The sequence below is a fragment of the Chelonoidis abingdonii genome, chromosome 3 (genome assembly GCF_003597395.2).
Source record: "Chelonoidis abingdonii isolate Lonesome George chromosome 3, CheloAbing_2.0, whole genome shotgun sequence".
NCBI lineage: Eukaryota > Metazoa > Chordata > Testudines > Testudinidae > Chelonoidis > Chelonoidis abingdonii.
The window spans coordinates 216,867,076-216,885,016 of record NC_133771.1 but is presented as its reverse complement, the minus strand read 5'-3'; the positions used below and the strand labels follow the sequence as shown (position 1 = coordinate 216,885,016).

General features: G+C 49.1%; 1 protein-coding gene and 1 long non-coding RNA gene across 5 annotated transcripts in view; one reads left to right on the top strand and one right to left on the bottom strand.

Moving 5' to 3' along the window:
• The window catches only part of SYNDIG1 (synapse differentiation inducing 1), a 110,031-nt gene that overhangs the window by 22,664 nt on the left and 69,426 nt on the right, over positions 1-17,941 (bottom strand). The gene's annotated exons all lie outside the window — the stretch shown is intronic.
• On the top strand, positions 5,004-6,985 carry LOC116819099 (uncharacterized). Its single transcript, XR_004372335.2, has 2 exons — positions 5,004-5,703; positions 6,368-6,985. It is a non-coding gene; the product is annotated as an uncharacterized LOC116819099 (long non-coding RNA).

Here is a 17,941-nt window from a genome sequence, read left to right as displayed (position 1 = left end):
GTAACAACATGCTGCTTCTCACAAGCCGATGGTCTGACCAGCATTTGGTGCCTCTCTAAGAATGGGTGATGTGCACATCTTTAATGTCTCCATACCATGCTATTACATAGTCCAGCACGTGCCACCGTTGTCTTATATTTGTTGGCCTGTTGGAAGACTATTCATAACAGTGAGATTGAACTTGGCACACTTGGAGAAAAGTACTTGGCCGTTAGAGTTTGACCTTCCAATGCTGTGGGCCATGTTGGTCCATATGGCGACCGCTACCCCCAAATATCTGGGTTCATCCTTAGGCTTGCCAATCCAATAGTAGGTGTAGCCTGCTCCGACCTCCTCAAGGTGGGACTCATCAGTGAGTCTGGTTTCACTGAGGGCACTGGTGTCTCTACCTCTTCAGTGTTTTGGTAGTAAGGGCTGTTCTTCGTTCCAGTCTTTGGCCATTGCCAAGAAGAGTTCTGATAGTCCATGACGCAAATGCATCAATGCAATAAGTTGGGTGTGACACGCAGGCTAGGCTAACCTGGGTACTCAGACATAGATGGCTCTCACGCAGGCTAACTCTGCAGGGAAGTCAAACCTAAAGTTTTCTCAAGTATGCAAGCAGTGGAAAGAGTCTTTCAATCCTCATCCCCACTCATGTACCCTTTGTCTGGACGTGAATACACCATGCTTGTCAACAGTGAAGGCTGGGACAGCACCTGAACTACAGCCCGTGATGGTGTGAACTCAAGACTTCCTGCTATCTGCGGCATACGAGCAAGATGGATCAGTGGTACAAGAACCGATGAGCATCAAAGGAAGGATGCAGGAGTTGGGTTACCACACTGGAATGAGTTCCATTTAAATGCGCATCTCTCTAGACTAGTGGTTCCCAAACTGCAGTTTACAAACCCCCTGGGGGTTTGCCAGAAAAATGTCCTTAATGGCAGCCAGAGGACCTTGGGCACGGGAGGCAGAAGGTGTGACCCAGTTGCAAAGTAGACAGCCTGAGCCCTGTGGAGTGCGGAGCGCAGAGCACGCAGCTAAGCTCCAGTCAGCGCAGGGCCAGGAAGTTGGGGCTGGCAGCCCGAGCCCCACAGAGTGCAGAGCCGGCAGCCTGAGCCCCAGCAGTCACCAGGGGCCAGCAGCCTGAGCCCCGCAGAGTGCGGAGCTGGCAGCCCAAGCCCCAGCAGTCAGAGGAGCCAGCAGCCTGAGCCCCATGGAGTGTGGAGCTGGCAGCCCAGACCCCGGTGCAGAGCCAGCAACCTGAGCCCCATCGCAGGCAGGGAGACAGCTGGGATCCCTGTCCTTGGCAGACAGGAAGTTGGATGGTATGAGGGGCAGAGTGAGCAGGGGCCACGCTATACGTGGGGGGTGGTCCAGGCTAATTTGTCCCTCGTGGGGCACCCTCCTAGGGATGGCCCTGGTGGTGGAAGAAAAGGTGTTTGTGCGCCAAAGCAGCCGGAACCAGGTAGTAGTCACTGTAGCAGTGTTCAGGTGCCTAGTAATTCGACACTCATTTTCTCTGGAGAGCTGTTTTGCTTCAGTGAGAGGTGTGTGAATGTTAGCATCACACTGAGGAGATTTAAACTTAAAACCCTGGAAATATTCGTTTTTAGAAGGGGGTTCACGAGATTTCACATTTTAGTGAAAGGGGTTCCCGGGTTGTTAAAGTTTGGGAACCACTGGTGTAGACACAAGCTGATGCTGTTTTGCAGAGCGAGAGGTTTATCTCCAGCATCAGGTTGGGAGTGAAGCACAAGGTCACGACAGGAATCTTTAGCAAGTCTCAGCTGACACGGTTGTTGGAGTAAACAGGTGACTCACCCTTCCTGTGCTTGAAATGATCTTCTTTTAACCCCAAGAGAGGGAGAGAGGGTTTACGCGGGAGAGAATTTGAGCGGCGACACTCACCCTCAAAAGACAACGCGAGTCCAGGGGGCACTGGCCGCTCTGCGTTGTGAAACTAAGGGGACTCGGGCATGTGGCAACTACCAGCCACACTGACTTACCCTCCTGCAGAACCTGCGGTGACTCCACCCTCTGGCACATGGCAGCCTATCCCTGAGCACAGCCTGGGTCAGATGACCCCGAAACAAAGGTATTTCCCCAACTCCACCTGGCCAGGAACCTCCGGCTGCTTTGCAGCATCACAGATTTCCAGCTGGCTCCAGTGCCTGCCCCAGTCCTCTTCCAGTCTTGTCCTTGCTCCAGCCCTGTTACTGACCCACTCCAGCCTTGCTCCCACCTCCTGACCTCCTTGGACCCTGACCACCTGGCTTTGACCTCTGGCTTGCACCAGCACTCTGGCTATGGTACTGATTATGGCTTGTCTATGGACTCTGATCTGGGTTCTAATCCTGGCATGTCCCTGGACCTCAAGTCCAGCACTACCCCTGGCCCAGTCCTGACCCTATGTCTGACTTCGACCTCTTCTCCAACCACTAGGCCTGACTACTGGGAGACAGCACCTGACAGTTACCCCTGGAAATCCACTACGCATTGAGAGAACACTAGCCCCCAATGGTGTCCAAAGACACGCGCTTGGTTTCTGAGACATTCAGCAGTGGCATAGGAGTCTCTCTAAGGACAGACTTTTCTGTTATCTCTTCCTTCAAAGATTTGGATTGCAAGAATAGCATTTTAAACATTATAGATCATCAACTAGTGTAAACCGCCCTGGCTCCATTGAGTTCAATGGAATGGTGCCAATTGAGACCGATTTGAGGATCTGGTCCATTGACTCCAGTGAAGCAGTTCGAGTTTGCACCCGCTGGGGATTTGGCCCACTATGTCTACTCAGCAGGGCCAGGCGGTGGAAGGTCCTGCCCCCAAAATACCAACCCCGACAGAGGCGGCGGAAGGTCCCACCCCCGAAATACCGTCAACGACCGCGGCAGCCGAAGATCTGGCCGCTGCGGTCGCCGCCCTGCAAATGTTAGCGCCCTAGGCAACTGCCTAGGTCGCCTAATGTGTTGCACTGGCTCTGCTACTCCGTGGATCCAAGCTAGAGTCCAGCGCTCAGCCCCTCTGTCTCTGACAGGAGCTGACTGCACAGCAAAGGAAGCATACTCAGCTGGAACGCTTACGTGGCCCACTTGGGACATCCTCTGGTCAGCTGGAGGTGGGGCATCGAATGTCTCCAGTGGAAGGAGCCATTTGGAGTCCCTCTCTGTTGGCAGGATGATTATTGTAACAGGTGTCTGGGGAGGAGGCCCAGAAAATGGCATCACAGAGCTGCAAGGAGATCTTACGGGAAGTCTTTAAGATCCACTTTAAGAAACAATAGTGACTCATGTGGGGTCTGATCCAAACCCATTGACGCTTTGAATCAGCCCCCTGAAGAGGTGCCTTATATCTGATTTCCTTTGTAGATTGCTCTCATTTTTGAGTCAGCTTTGCTAACGTCATCCGGCTTCAGCATGGACCTTCACCCTTTGCTCCAGGTGTATGCTTGACCGTGTGAGTGCATACGGAGATAGTAATGCTCTTGAAATCCTGGATAGTCATGCGTGTCTGGAGAAGGCCTGGATTATACATCAAGAAGAATACAGGAGGTCAGAGCAGGTGATCACAATGGCCCCTTCTGGCCTTTGAATCTATGAATACTTCATCTATTGCTTCCCTCTTATGAATTCCCTCTGTAATTCAGTTGCTCTCTCGTAACACTGAATTTTGCTATCCCAGCATGCCTAGAGGCAAACTGCCTATGCCAATTACAGATTCAAATGCGGGCCAATATTTACTTTCTCTCTTCAGCACGAGCAGCTCTTTCCTTGGCCAGCACCACAGACTTATATGAACCAGTTCTCTTCTAACCTGTAAATAACTAGCCCTGGAGTTAAAGTACCAATGGATACGGTCCTAGTCATCTCACAAAGGTATATTAACCAGATCCAGCTGGGGTGTTTCCCACCCTGCCCCGCCGCCTCCCTGACCAAAATAAAATTGTTCTGTTTCTGCTGAAATTTTTCTATGGGTTTTTGGATTTTTTGACAAAACACTGAAAATTTTCAATAAAATTAGACATATTCCACAAAAATTTCTGTTTTGTCAAAAACGCTTTGACAAAATTTTTTTTGACCAGGTCCATGCTCAGCATTTGTAACCGGACCCACGTCAGCTGACTCTGGCTAGCAAATCAATGCCAGTCCCTCACTAGGACACCTTGGTGATGTGCATGTGCTTAACAGCATCAGAAGAAAACTAAATCGCTGTCAAAGCTGGAGCAAAAGAAGTCCCTGAGTCCCTCTGTTTGAGAGGGAACCTTGCCGAGGTGCGGGGGAGGTAAGTTTTCCTGGGAATGAGTGGCCCTCAAGAGAAATCGCATAAGATGGCATGCTCCGCCTGTCCTAGTGCTTGGAGCGCAATGATCCATTCCAGCGGGAGCAGGAATGGAAGGAGATTACCAACTGCTAAACAAAGTCACTGAGAAATGTATTTTCCACTGTTTAGCCCACGAAAGCTTATGCCCAAATAAATGTGTTAGTCTCTAAGGTGCCACAAGGACTCCTCATTCCTTTTTAGAAATGTGCAGCATTCCATGATCACACCAAATGTCACCTGAAAAAGGCAAATTGTCTTTGCAACAAGCCAGCTGCCAGATGAAACCACTGACTGGTCTAACAGACCCATTTGAAAACAATGTTAAAGCATGCAGAGTTGAATCGGGCCTGATGAGCGATTTCTCTGTGGTATATGCCAGGTTGTTGTGAGAAATTAATTTGACGTTGGTGAGAACGGGGGATGTGTTGTGCTTCCTAAGTGAGTGAAAAAGCTAACGTGCACCTAACTAAAATATGTGCAATAGTCTCCTGCTAGCTGAGGCCTTGGCTACACTGGAGAGTTGCGGCGCTGGTGGTGGGTTTACAGTGCTGCAACTTACTCACCGTCCACACTTGCAAGGCACATACAGCCAGCATCTCCTGGCTGCAGCGCTGGCTGTGCTCCCGCTCTGCCTGGGGTATAAGGATTGCAGCGCTGGTGATGCAGCGCTGCTCTGCAAGTGTGGCCACCAAAAGCGCTGTAAATGGCCTCCGAGGTATTCGGAGGCATCCCAGAATGCCTGTTCAGTCACTCTCCTCATCAGTTTGCAGTCTACTGCCCTGGCCTCAGGTGACCCACCCTTTAAATGCCCCAGGAATTTTAAAAATCCCCTTCCTGTTTGCTCAGCCAGGTGTGGAGTGCAATCAATCAGTGAATCTTTCCAGGTGACCATGCCTCCACGCACCAAACAAGCCCCAGCATGGAGCAATGGCGAGTTGCTGGACCTCATCAGTGTTTGGGGGGAGGAAGCTGTGCAGTCACAGCTGCTCTCCAGCCATAGGAATTACAATACTTATGGGCACATCTCAAGGGCCATGCTAGAAAGGGGCCATGACCGGGACACGGTGCAGTGCAGGGTTAAAGTAAAGGAGCTGCGGAGTGCCTATTGCAAAGCCCGTGAGGGAAACCGCCGCTCTGGTGCTGCCCCCACGACCTGCCATTTTTACAAGGAGCTGGACACGATACTTGGGGGTGACCCCACTGCCAATCCGACGACCACGATGGACACTTCAGAGCAGGGGGGGAAGGAGGAAACCGAAAGTGAGGGTACTGGGGTGGGAGGAGACACCCTGGCATCCCAGGAGGCATGCAGCCAGGAGCTCTTCTCAAGCCAGGAGGAAGGCAGCCAGTGGCAGAAGATGGAACTTGGTGAAGGACAAGCAGAGGAGCGGGTTCCCGGTAAGCAGCTTTTATTTTCAGGATGGAAATGTTTCGGGAGAGGAGGGGGGGTTAGGTCTGCATGCATGCATGCCTAGATGTGGAATAGCCCATTGATGTGGTCTATCACGTCGCGGTAATCGGCCTCGGTAATCTCTTCAAAGTTTTCAGCCAGGGTGTGGGCAATGTGCTTGCGCAAGTTTATAGGGAGAGCCACTGTGATCCTTGTCCCAGTCAGGCTAACGCATCCGCGCCGCTGTGCCACGAGGGGTGGAGGGACCATTGCTGCACACAGGCAAGCTGCATAGGGGCCAGGGTGGAATCCGCATTGCTGTAGAAGACCCTCCCGCTCTTCCCAGGTGACCCGCAGCAGCGAGTTATCTTCCAGGATTAACTCCTGTGGAAAATGTTGGGAGACTGTTCAGTGTAGACGCCCCCTGCAGCAGTTTGCTTTCCCCAATGCACAGAAACCCCTGCACGTCCCTGAAGCAATCATTCCCCTTTACTCACCATTTCCTGCCTCCTGTGGATTAGGTGCGCTCTGTTTGGTATGGGAAAAGTATGCTAAAGTGAATACTAAAGTATGCTAAAGTGAAACTCCTTCACTGTGTGGGAATAACTGTCTGGGTGAGATTATAAACAATGCAGCCTGTGTTAACGGTTTCCATTTTTGTCTTTCGAACAGTGTCCTTGACTACTGGACTGCCCATATCATCCATTGGCCAGAGGCTACAAAACCTCAGGAAGAAGCCGCGAAAAAGCAAAGCAGACATGCTGAAAGCAGTTATGGATCAGTCTGTCAGAAAAAGAGTAAAAAACTGCAGGACTGGAGGGAAAGGGAAAGCAGGCTCCACCAGAGAAACGCAGCGGCTAAGAAGAAAAGCACAAAGCAGCTGATAAGCATCCTGGTGTGCCAAACGGACTGTATGCAGTCACTCGTAGCCATGCAGGCACAGCACTACCGTGCTGCCCCCCCCCCCCCCCGTCCCAAAGCTCTTTCCCTTGTGCCCCAATGTCAGCTCCAAACCCCCTTCTCCAGCATCCAGGTTCTTACCACCACCAGCTGCCCCAACACCTGTACGTTCACCAACCAGCCCTGAGAACTACGACCCTTACCCTCTGCACTCAACCCCCATCACCATGCAGTATTTTCATCCTGAAGTGCAGCAGTCATTGCACAGCACTCCAGACAGGACATATTCAAACCTGTGACTGTACAGTTCACCACCCCACCCCCTGCCCTTTTAGGTTCCCAAAATGTTGTGTGTCTGTCAATAAAGTTATTTTCTTTTCAATAAATGAATTCTTGGCTTTGAAAACAGTCTTTATTATTGCAGAAAGTGAAAGATACCATAGCCCAGGAAAGAAAAAACAGGCACTGCAAATCATTTTAGGAAAACAGATTCCTACTAACATTGTAACCACTGCACTTCACTCCCGTGCAAGGCACCAAACATTACTGTTGGTTTTCAGCCTCAAATTCCTCCCTCAAGGCATCCCTAATCCTTGTAGCCCTGTGCTGGGCCTCTCTAGTAGCCCTGCTCTCTGGCTGTGCAAATTCAGCCTCCAGGCGTTGAACCTCGGAGGTCCATTCCTGACTGAATGTTTCACCCTTCCCTTCACAAATATTATGGAGGGTACAGCACGCGGATATAACCGCAGGGATGCTGCTTTCCCCCAAGTCTAGCTTCCCATACAGAGATCTCCAGCGCCCTTTTTAAATGGCCAAAAGCACACTCCACAGTCATTCTGCACCGGCTCAGCCTGTAGTTGAACCGGTCCTTGCTCCTGTCAAGCTTCCCTGTATACGGTTTCATGAGCCAAGGCATTAACGGGTAAGCGGGGTCTCCAAGGATCACAATGGGCATTTCGACGTCCCCTACTGTGATCTTCCGGTCTGGGAAAAAAGTCCCGGCCTGCAGCTTCCTGAACAGGCCACTGTTCCGAAAGATGCGTGCATCATGCACCTTTCCAGGCCAGCCTGTGTTAAATGTCAATGAAACGCCCCCACGGTGATCCACAAGCGCCTGGAGAACCATAGAGAAATACCCCTTCCGATTAATGTACTCGGATGCTAGGTGGGGTGGTGCCAGAATAGGAATATGCGTCCCATCTATCGCCCCTCCACAGTTAGGGAAACCCATTTGTGCAAAGCCATCCAGAATGTCCTGCACGTTCCCCAGAGTCACGGTTCTTCTTAGCAGGATGCGATTAATGGCCCTGCAAACTTGCATCAACACGATTCCAACGGTCGACTTTCCCACTCCAAACTGGTTCCGACCGATCGGTAGCTGTCTGGAGTTGCCAGCTTCCAGATTGCAATAGCCACCCGCTTTCTCCACTGGCAGGGCAGCTCTCAATCTCGTGTCCTTGCCGCAGGGTGGGGGCGAGCTCCTCACACAGTCCCATGAAAGTGGCTTTTCTCATCCGAAAGTTCTGCAGCCACTGCTCGTCATCCCAGACTTCCATGACTATGTGATCCCACCACTTAGCGCTTGTTTGCCGAGCCCAAAAGCGACGTTCCACGGTGCTGAGCATTTCCATGAATGCCACAAGCAATGTAGTGTCATAAGCGTCAGGCGACCCGATATCATCTTCAGACTACTCACTGTCACTTGGGAGTTGAAGGAATAGCTCAACTGCCAAACGTGATGTGCTGGCGACACTCATCAGCAAAGTCCTCAGCAGCTCGGGCTCCATTTCCCACAGAAATCGCGCTGCACAGAAACCGTTGGGACACTCACAATGGCGCCAAACATGGATGGAAAAACAGTGACTGCTGGGATGTGAAGCGATGCACCACGGGGCGTTGGGACAAGAAGTGGAATGACCTGCACCCTTCCATCCCCTTCCCACAACCCATGGCGCCAAAATGGGACGAGGTGCTCTGTGGGATAGCTACCCATAATGCACCACTCCCAACAGCGCTGAAAATGCTGCAAATGTGGCCACACTGCTGCGCTGCTAGCTGTCAGTGTGGCCACACTGCAGCGCTTTCCTTACACAGCTGTATGAAGACAGCTGTAACTCCCAGCGCTGTACAGCTGTAAGTGTAGCCCTGGCCTGAGAGAGAGAGAGAAGGTTCAATACAAGTGGAATTTGGTGACATGATAAAATTAGATGTAGAGGTCACTGTACTAAAACCAAGCAAGTTAAGGATTTATACAGAACCAAAAGTTGTTCTGAGCATTAGTACGAATACGTGTGCTTCTCTAGTGCTTTGCATCAGTAGATCGCAAAGCACTTTACAAAGGAGGTCAGCACCGTTATCTTGGTATAAGTTAAGCACAGAGAAGGGGGAGTGACTGTGCCAAGAACACCCAGCAGGAATACAACCCAGGCCCCTCGAGTCCTAGTGCACTGCTCTACCCACTAGGCAATATCGCCTCTATTCACTACTCAGTAACTACTATTATTTTTTCATGTTGTTTTAGTGCCTGGCAGCCCCAGTCTTGGCATAGGTCCCCACTGTGCTGGAAGCTGTACAAACAAAACCAAGAGTTTCCAGGAATAAGCCTCTCAACTGCAAGCTCTTGCCCACGCGAACGGTTGAGCAGATCAGATCTAGAATTCACAATGCAAGAGTAATTTCAGTTTTAGGTGCGGGCCAAAGGTTTTGTCAGTAGCTCCTCTCCTGGCACACAGATGTTTAACAGCTCGCTCACATAAGACCATTGCACTGAATTAACTAGGGAGTGATTTAAAACCAAATTAGTTACTAATTGACTTAAGCTAACCTGAAATAAGAGTGTGCCAACATCGCTTTGTACCACACTAACTAAATTGGTTTTAAAAATAATTTAAGTTAAACCAGTGCAACTTTCTTCTGGAGACAAAGGCGTAAGTGACTTCCCCTCATTAGCGCCTGAGTCTCGGAAATCTAAAGCATCATGGTTCATGCATAGTCAAACGAGTTAGCAAAAAGTTGGTGCCAACAGCAATGGACTGGATTTTAAAAGGAAAACAAACAGCCCGGGGCATTCCAAGGGTCCCTACTTCACATTCCTAGAACATCACCGCCCAACTCATAATGCTTCATTAGGACTATCAGAGCAGAGACTTGTGAACAGATGGACAAAAACCACCATTCCAATGTCTCACAGAGTTTCTTGAGCCAAACACCACAAACTCTGAGGCCATCACAAAGGCACTGTACTTCAGGTAACTAGAGCAGAAAACAAAATACTATGACAAGAATGTCAAACCAGAATGGCCCATCTCAAGTGGGAGAAAATGTCAGAAGCTAAACAGGACACGGCTGGCAATCTGCCAAAGTCACAGCTACGCCATCCACACCAAGGTCCCACCCATCACCCTCGAAGAGCAGCGTTAGAAGAGGAACAGAAGAGATCCGAACAAAGTCAGCAGGACACTGGTCTGGCTTTCTTGAGGAGTGTGGATGGATGCCGTTCTAGAGCACCCGCTTATGGCCTGGGACAGCCCCACAGGGACCCTGCCTCAGTTTCCCCTTCTCAGGGCTTCCCAATCCCAAGCATCATGCTCCTAACAGTGATGGAAGAGTCAGGTCAGGTTGTTACAAACCAGGGCACAAACCCTGCCCTGGCTGGGAGTTCTGTCATCCACTAACTGCACCAAGTGCAGACTCCTCTAGCACTTTAACAGCTTGAACACGGAGTCGCAGACAGGCCCCGGAGTACTCCGGTCTGTCTTGCCATCCAAGTGAGTGTATCGGGCATAAAAGGCCCCTTGCTCCAAGAATCACAGCAATATTCAGTTTGCTCCTAATCCCAAAGGACCAGGCCCTTCTCCCAGATCAACGCCCGTGTAAACCTACAGTACAATCCTATAGTAAACCATGTGAAGATGTATTAAATAGGAACAGGAAATTAGAGAGTTATTCACTGGGTTAAAGCAAGAAAACATAGACACACGAATGAGTTATAGTCCTAGGATTCAAAAGGTAATATCGGCTTCTATAATCAGCAAGCACTGTTTGATCTTTAGGGCTAATGCAGACTAAGCAGCTGAGGAGCTCTTGCTTATGCCTAGAAACACCTTATCTCCCCCCTCCACCCCACCCACACAGTCCAAGTGGCATAGACATGCTTAGTTCCTTTCACAGCACTATGAACCCACAGGTGAGCATGCAGATCCCAGCTCTGCATCTTGCAGTGTCCAGCGGGGATGTGGGAACCTGGCATGCACTGGTGGTGCCTGGCCTGCCAGCATCACCCCAAGAACTTCACAAAGGCCAGTTTTCTCTTGGCCAATAAACCCCTCATTATCGATCACAGCCCACTGGCAAGGAAGTGCTCAGAGTCTACAATCAAAGTCCATGTATTCATTCTCCCTCGCTCCTCCTCAAGGCCCTCCCAGACCCTGCTGCCTGAAGTCCGTTGCTGTGTTGGCAGGCTGCAGGAGCCTCCTGCTGTCTGCAGTTCTCTCTCCCCGGCTGTCTCAGAATATGTCCACACTGCAACATAAGCCCATTTGTGAGCTAACACGGGTCAGCTGATTCGAGTCCCACTAACCCTGGGCTTCCATTGCAGTGTAGATATAACCTCTGAGTTTCTTGCATGCGCCTTCCTGCTCTTAACAGCCCTCTCCAGGTCTCTTCTACCATCTTCATCTCGCACTACCCTGGCCTTTTCCTCATCTATCTGTGCCCCCATCCTACGAACACTTAGGCATGTGCTACTGGAATCCCATTGGCTCACAGTAGCACACTTAAGAGCCTGCATAAGTGTTAGCAGGGTCCAGGGCCTAGAAGTGTCTAGACAAGACTCCCTGTAGTAGACAGTCTGGACCCCCGGACAGATCAGAAGAATATTCTGCCTCTCATTGGACCTCTGTCAGTAACAGCTCTCTCTGAACTTCAATGGCTGCTGGATCGCATGTCACCTCTTGTTCTTCAAACAGTTCCTCCTGCCGTGCGCTGTTTGCAGGCTGAGTTGATCCCCTGCTTAGAGTCCTGGGTGGGGGGAGAAAGGGCTGCAGTCTGAGCCCCATTGCCCGAGGTGGGGGTGGAGCTTGGACTTCAGCCCTGGGTCCCAGCAAGTCTAATGCTGTCCCTGGTGATCCCATTAAAATGAGGTCCCGACCCACAGTTTGAGAACCACTGCATTATTGTAATTGCTCTATTCCTTTGAGGCAGGTTGTGCTTATCTCAAAAAGGCTAGAGCACAAGATGTAGCTCCCATGAGGTGTAGAGGAACACAGGTGAGTGAGTTGTTGGAAAGGTCCCACTGGAGTTAAAAGGTACCTTATCTGCTGACTTTCAATGCTTCTGCTATTAAAAGTAACGGGACATTACCTCAGTAATAACCTGATTTGTAAGCTGTGTCAGAAAGTTGCTCAGGAATACAGAATCCGTGGCATTTCCCGAAGTTACATACCATACTTTCAGCATGTCAGTTACCAGCAGCCTCTCAGAGCATCAGCGTACGAGGTGTAAAAAATGACAGAACATGCTCCTCACTGTTCACACTTCAACAGCTAAGACTACTGGAGTGATGCCAGTGAGAGCTTCCTGGTCAGTGTAATGAATGTCCGCAAATCAAAAGCTTGAGATGATCTTCCAAGGCATTTAGGACTTTTAAAGCTAGAAATTGGGGCTGACTACTCCAAACACAGTCTGAAATGAAAGACTGGGAAGCATCGCTTTAAGGTGCCTACATCTGGGGTTTTCTGCACTTTAATAGAAACTGAAGAGAATGACAAGCCTTGAAAGCCTTGCAGACCAACATCCCCCCAGGTTATTTTCTGATCATGTATTCAGCTAGGAGCAGTAGAACCACTGAGCAAGCTAAGTGCAGGCTGTCACCCCAGGATCATGCATATCTTTGAATGGATAGTTCCAAGAGGCTGATTACATCTCACCTTGGCATCTCACCTATTACAGCCTCCAGTATTTTTCATGTCGCACACACATGTTCAGTTGAGAGCTCTTTTATACCAAGTTCATAGAGGCCAGAAGCCGCAGAGTGCTTATGCCCGCCAAGATCTTGGTAAAGTAGACACAAAATATTCACTTTACAAATGAGAGAGTGTTTGTGCCTGAAATGGGAAGTGACTGAAAAAAATACATGGCCAGTGTGATGGAATACACCCCTGTATTCACACCCTACTGCAATAATCTTTGTACAAGGTATGCCTGGTAAGGTATCATTTGAAAACCCATAATTTGCTGGTCAGTATTGTCCTTGCACAATGTGTGTGGCAACATCGTATGTGAAGTAATAGGATTTCCCTGTATGGGGTTATTCACACTTGTTCCAAACCCCACAGCCCTGCCCAGGAAGATGTCAGATCTGTCCTACACAAAGGAATGTGTGGCTACCTTAACTTGCATTTAAGCAGTAAAAGAGTCATCAAGCAGGGAGGGGAAACAAAGGAAGATCAAATAAGTTTTTTTTAAAAAACCCAAAAACAACCAGCAAGGAACATCCTTCCCCGTAGATTCTTAGTCTCCAGAGTGTCAGCGGGAAATGTATTTCAAGAGGGGGACTGAAACTATCAAAAGGAAGGCAAACATCCCCAGGCAACCTCCACCCATCCACCTCATTCTCTCCACCTGGGAATACAAAAGGAAACAGCCATTGGCCTCAGGGGGAGAGGGCCTGACCTCAGTGTTTGGTAGCAATCTGTTGGAGCACGTGGTGAGAAAGTTTGTTTTGCAACTAGGATAGTTTCCTAAGTAGATACTAGCAAGCTTTTTATCTTTATTTTTCTTGTAACCATTTCTGACTTGTATGCCTCATGACTTGTGCTCACTTAGAAGGTATCTCTTTGTAGTTAATCAACTTGTTTTATTGTGTCATCTAATCTAGTGTGTTTAAAGTTATAGTGTCTGGGTAACTTCATTGTCATGATAAACTTGTGTATATTATTCCCTGAAAGGAATAACCAATTCATTTCTGGACTGCCTGGGAGAGGGCTGGACAGTATAGGACATACATTACTGGGGGTAAGTCTGGGACTGGGAGTGTGATGGGGTCACCAAGACTGGTGAGAATCAGGGTGTAACTTGCAGGCTACAGTTACACAAACACATCTTGGAGCACACTGCAGGTTGGTGGCTGGCTGTGAGCAGTCTAGGGAGAGGTGACTAGGACCCCCACTGGCCTGGATCATACCCCAGTATGTCAAAGCCACCTACCCAGTAGATGGTAAAAGAATACAAACAGCTCTCTCCGATTTGCCTTGATTTCTGGTCAGCTGGATTCCCATGTTCAAGGTGTTCCAGCTGGTTCAGTTGCCTGGCAAGAGGCCCTGATCCAGCAAAACATTTAAGCACATCGTTAACTTGAAGCACATAAAGCTTCACACTGACTTCACTTTAGTACCATTTAGGAAGCAATTAAACCTTGATTTAAAGACTCCAAGTGATGGAGAATTTACCACAATCCTTGGTGAAATGTTTACTGGTTACTTGCTTTCACCGTTAACTAATGGCATCTTATTTCCAGCCTGAATTTCGATGACGTCCATTTCCAGTCATTGGCTCTTGTTATGCCTTTGTCTGCTTGAGAAAAGAGCCCTCTAGTATCATACATCTTTCCCCTCTCATGTTAATTATAGACTCTGATCAAGTCACCTCTTCATCTTCTCTATGTGAAGCGAAAAAGACTGAGCTCCTTTAGTCTTCAACTATAAGGCAGGTTTTCCAGACCTTGGAGAATTCTTGTTGCTCTTCTGTGAACCCTTCCCAATTTTTCTACATCCTTTTAAAAGTGTGGACATCAGAACTGACACAGTATCCAGTACTGGTGTTATGAACAGGTCTATCATCACCTCCCGACTTCTGCTCGATGTTGCACTGTTAACGCATCCAGAGGTCATCTTACATCTCTTAGCCTCCCCATGACACTGGGAGTTTATGTTCCATTGGTTATCCACCATGACCCCCAAGTCCTTTTCAGAGTATCGGCTTTCCTGGATCCAGTCCCCCAGCTGGTTAGTGTGACCTACACTCTTTGTTCCTAGATCAATGCTGCTGCATGTGGCTGCATTGAAAGGCCTGTTGTTTTGATTTCACCCACTGCATCAAGTGATCCAAGTCACTCTGTAACAGGGACCTGTCCTCATCTCTCTTTCCCACCCTCCCCATTTGTGTGCCACCTGCACACTTTATCAGCAATGATTTTATATTTTCTTCAAGAGCCTTGGTAAAAGTAGTGCCTGGTATTGGGTAGGCAATGGATTCCTGCAGGGCCCCGCGGCTGTAATAGAAACAACAATATATCTATTGGTATCAGATAGAAGGAATATCAAGAGGGTGAGACTGGCGTAAAGTCAGTTGGAGCGAGATTAGTATCAGGCCCATTATTGTTTCTAGCTAAGAATTCACAGTTTTCCTCGTGGCCCATGGAGCGGGGGAGGTGTTTGGGTTTGTAAACGGGGCCAGGCTATTTGTAAAGAGCTGCAGTTCCTCCTGATGTTCTCGAGCTTCCTTTGCACACGTTTTTACCCACCCACACACCGAATGACACACTCCCAGACCTGTTAGCAGCACTTAGCAACGTGTTTCTGCTGGGAAGCCAGGCAAACATTAGCAACACAGATTGAAACCACCCTTTGGATCTGCCCTGCCAATTCCCACTCCATCGATCCCACCACTCTCTTATGGGGGTTCTGTCCACCACCTCACACAACAGCTTTCACCCATTGATCACCAAGTGCTTTGCAGGCGAGGCAGGTATCCTAGACCCCAAATTACAGACAGGGAATGGAAGAGTGACTCACCTAGGGTCACCCCGGGGGTCAGCAGCCGCATGAAGAACAGAGCCCAGGTCTCCTGAGTGCCAGTCTCTAATGCACTAGCTATTGGGCTGTACAGATAACTAAGTACCTTGTAGTCCCCTGCGTGGCTGCTTTGTCAATTTCCTTGTTGGCTGTTCCTCTGGGAGTGAATTTAATCATGATCAACTTTACAGATGCCAACACAACTGGAAGGGCTCCCCAGTATAACAGAGTACAGCCCCCAGCCGCCCCCAAGAGAGGAGAGGCCATACAAAGCCCTGTGCCTGGGGAGAGGAACCAGAATCTCACCATGCAAATGTATCCTCACAAGGCCTCTGGAAGGTAGCTCTGGACCACGACTCCCCTTGTACAGAGGGAGAAGAGAGGCACACAGGGACTTGTTCAAGGTCACAAGGGAACCAGCAGCAGAGATAGGACCTGAGCCCAGGTCCCCTTAGCATCAGTCTGTTTCTGTATTTGTCTTTGAAGGGCACAAAGGCAGCCAGGAGCAAGCTGAAAGCCACTTTCTCCCCGGCTGCCGTGCACAGGGGCGAGAGACAATCCAGGCCCTGCACCCGGGAAAGCCCAGGGACTACCCCCTCTGTGAGCCCTGAGGGAGCACCCCACACATCGGAACATCTGCCCTCTCTTGACCCGCACCCTGGACTAGCCTACATGGATGGTGGAGGCTGCACACACTCTTTGCAGGAACGGAGTCTGCTGTCCACACTGCCCAGTCACCCCTTCAGCCAAACACCCTAGGGAGAGACTTTCAAGGACATAAAGGACAGCTAGGGACCCAATTCCCAGGGGAAGTCAAAGGGAGTTAGGCACCTGCAACATTGTCAGCTCTGGTGTCTTCATTGTGAGTTTCATTCATAGCTGGTGTTTTTTCTGGAAGCCTCAGCTCCGGGGATCAGGTGATGTGATGAGAATCTCAGCTTTCGTTAACAAAACACGAGAAGTCAGTTCCTAGTCCTCAGCGTTTGCGGGGGAAAAAGCTTTCAAACGTGAACTGTCAAGACTGAAAAACCGGAAGGCAAAGAAAATGAAACCCAGATAGATTATCTTTAATGTCTTGTGACTTTTAGGACAATCTCAGGCTCTCTCTGGGGCCTAACTCCTGAGTTCTGAACACTTGGGGTTGGAGTTACTGTGACACAGACTCTCATTTGAGTCTTTGAAAATCTCTCACCCAGCCACTGCCAGGAAGGTGAGAAATTGGGGTTGGGAAGGGAGATGATTCTCTAACTTGAGATGCACTGTGAAATCTGAAAAAGCTTGAGAGCAGCCCTGCTCTAGTCCCTCCGCAGCAGCGGCCTTTTTGCAAAGCAGCCTTGAAAAACGGAGTCATTGGAAGCTGGCTGTTCAGTTCCAGAGGGATGTCTGAGTCTTTGTTCCCTGCAGATAGGTTTTTATTTTGATTCATAAACTCAGACTCGAGGACCATCTTGATCATCTCATTTTGATTGTGAAGATAGCACCAGAAACAGCAGGCTGGTAAATACTGTCCCTCGCAGATTGTAAATACTAATAAACATCTGTTAAGCAGGCAAGATGGACGTCACAATGGATGGGCAACAAGATGAAATTCAGTAAAGACTAGTGCCAAGCACTTCACTTAGGAAGGAAAGGCAAATGTACAACCACAAATTGGGGAATAATTGGCATGGTGGTAGTACTGCTGAAAAGGATTTGAGGGACATAGCGGATCACCAACTGAATACGAGTCAACAATGTGATACAGTGGCAAAAAAAGTTAATATCATTTTGGGGGCATTAACAGGGATATCGTATATAAGACACAGAAGGTAACTGTCCTGCCCTACTCAGCTCTGGTGAGGCCTCAGCTGGAGCATTGTGTCCAGTTCTGGGTGCTGCACTTTGAGGACGATGAGGACAAACTGGAGAGAGTCCAGACGAGAGCAACAAAAAATGACAAAAGGTTTAGAAAACTTGCCCTGTGAGGAAAGGTAAAAAAACCCAAGGACTGGGTATATCTAATCTTGAGAAAAGAAGACTGAAGGCAGAGCTGATAGTGCTCTGCAGATATGTGAAGGGCTGTTCTCAAGTGTTCTCCATGCCACTGAATTAGGACAAGACGTAATGGGCTTAATCTGCAGCAAGGCAGATTTAGGTTGGGTATTAGGAACAAATTTCAAGCTGTAAGGGTACTAAAGCTCTGGAAAAGGCTACCTGGGGAGGCTGTAGAATCCCCCTCACTGGAGGTTTTAAAGAATAGGTTGGACAAACCCCTGTCAGGGATAGTCTGGGTTTACTCAGTCCTGCCGAAGAGCAGGGGCTTGGACTTGATGACTTCTCAAGGTCCCTTCCAGCCCTGCCTTTCTATGGTTCTATGTAGATAAAGGCTGGGTAAAACACACAGCGTTCTCTACATAAAACAACATTATCATATTCCCAGTTCAAAAGACTGACTCCAGCGGGGTTCTCCAAGACTGAGGTCTAGATTCATTACAGAAAACCACTGGGGCTTCTTGTAAATTTTCCATCATAACTGAGCTGTTTAAAAAAAACAGGATTATTGCCAAAATGTGAG